Genomic DNA, 2,282 nt, shown 5'->3' on the forward strand with positions numbered 1-2,282 from the left:
CTCTCGGGTGGACATAACAGATCCCATGGCACAATTGTAAGAAGAGCAGGGGGTGGTGAGGTTTACCCCGGTGTCCTGTCGCCAATATTTATCCTCAAATCACCATCACTAAAACAGGTTATCCTCGATTATCACATTGTGGGAGCTTGCTGTGCACAAATTGCCTGCTGCTCTTTTTCCTACATTACAACAGTGACTACAACTACATTGCCTGTAAAGCGCTTTGAGACGTCCTCAGGTGAAAGGCGCTGTAGAAATCAGAGTCTTTCTTTTACAGCCTTCGAAGTCACAGAATCACAGCAACCCCACAGTGCAGATAGAGGCCATTTCGGCCCATCGAGCCTGCACCGACACATATCCCACCCGATCCCCGTAACCCCTACACCAACACATATCCCACCCTATCCCCGTAACCCCACGTATTTAATCCCCCTAACACTAAGGGTCAATTTATCATAGCCAATCAACCTAACCCGCACATCTTTGGACTGTGGGAGGAAACCGGAGCACTGACAACTGACAAAAACCAAAAATCAACATAAATTGAATTTAACAGCAAAAGGAGTGAAGGTAGGTCGGTTAGCTCAGTAGGTTAGAGCGTACAGCTACTAACGCCAAGGTCGTGGGTTCGATCCCCATACGGGTCATTTACTTTTTGATGGTGTGGGTAGTTTCTTAATTTTGCTATTTGCTGAAAAGATTGGAGCTGTCATACTTTGAAGCAAAGCTACAAAACCTTAGTTCTGCAGAGAGCTCAAGGAACTGGAAGGTTGACCCTGTGTCTGTCTGTCCACAGATGGCGCTGATCTACAAATTACTCCTACTGGTCGCGTGGCCTAATGGATAAGGCGTCAAACTTCGGTATTAATTTCTGAGGTTATCAGGATATTGCAGGTTCGAGTCCTGCCACGGTCTTTTTACACACTTTTTAATTCGTGTTCAGTTTTATAAAACCAAACCGTGTTCCCACTTAGTTGCTGAAGGTGATTCCATAACAAACACTACAGGGCTCTTCAATAATTAGTATTTTTGATGCTGCTTTGTGTGTGTTTTGCTCACTCGTTCCCAACAAATCCACAATATCTAATTGATGCCGATAAATTATTAGTGTTTCAATTGGAACTTTGGGTTAATCAGTGTAATAAAGTGCAGTGGAGGGAATTCTGATCAATTTCGGGGCCAGTGATCGCCACAGGGAGCCGATGAAATAAAACATTTGCATCAAAGTCGCTGCGAGCAGGGTTCGAATCTGCACGGGGAAACCCCATTAGATTTCGAGTCCAACGCCTTAACCACTCGGCCATCACAGCTGCACATTAACAGTGAGAAAATGCTTCCTACTGTGAGTGAGTCAGGAACAAGCTCAGAGAAGACAGGTGATAAATACTCACCGATAAATCCAGCAGGGAATTCGGGATTAACTTCTTTGGCCAAAGAGTGCTGAGAATGCAGTAGTTGAGGTGAATACTACGAGATGCATTTAAGAGGAAGGGAGAAAGTAATAGAAGGATATGCTGATAGGATTTTTAAAATTCGTTTATGGGTTGTGGGTGCGCTGGCAAGGCCAGCATTAAATGCCCATCCCTCATTGCCCCTTGAGAAGGTGGTGGTGAGCCGCCTTCTTGAACCGCTGCAGTCCGTGTGGTGAAGGTGCTCCCACAGTGCTGTTGGGGAGGTAGTTCCAGGATTTTGACCCAGCGACGATGAAGGATCGGCAATATACTTCTAAGTCAGAATGGTGTGTGACTTGGAGGGGAACTTGGAGGTGGGGGTGTTCCCATGCGCCTGCTGCGCTTGTCCTTCTAGGTGGAAGAGGTTGCGTGTTTGGCAGGTGCTGCTGAAGAAGCCTTGGTGAGTTGCTGCAGTGCATCTTGTAGATGGTACGCACTGCAGCCACGGTGCGCCGGTGGTGGAGGGAGTGAATGTTTAAGGTGGTGGATGGGGTGCCAATCAAGCGGGCTGCATTGTCCTGGAAGGTGTCGAACTTCTTGAGTGTTGTTGGAGCTGCACTCATCCAGGCAAGTGGAGAGTATTCCATCACACTCCTTACTTGTGCCGTGTAGATGGTAGAAAGGCTTTGGGGAGTCAGGAGGTGAGACACCCGACGCAGAATGCCTAGCCTCTGACCTTCTCTTGTTGTCACAGTATTTATGTTCAATGGTAACCCCCAGGATGTTGGTGGTCAGCTCCTTTGTTCATGTTGGACCAAGGTTTTAATGAAGTCGGGAGCCGAGTGCTCTTGGCAAACCCAAACCGGGCATCAATGAGCAGGTTATTGGTCA

General features: G+C 47.4%; 1 non-coding gene across 1 annotated transcript; it reads right to left on the bottom strand.

Moving 5' to 3' along the window:
- Positions 1 to 1,228: 1,228 nt before the first annotated feature.
- trnas-cga (transfer RNA serine (anticodon CGA)) lies at positions 1,229 to 1,310 on the bottom strand. Its single transcript has one exon. It is a non-coding gene; the product is annotated as a tRNA-Ser (tRNA).
- Positions 1,311 to 2,282: the final 972 nt, after the last annotated feature.

Source organism: Somniosus microcephalus, unplaced genomic scaffold (assembly GCF_052327205.1).
Source record: "Somniosus microcephalus isolate GS21.2 unplaced genomic scaffold, FLI_Smic_1.0 unresolved_chr8, whole genome shotgun sequence".
Taxonomy (NCBI): Eukaryota; Metazoa; Chordata; class Chondrichthyes; order Squaliformes; family Somniosidae; genus Somniosus; species Somniosus microcephalus.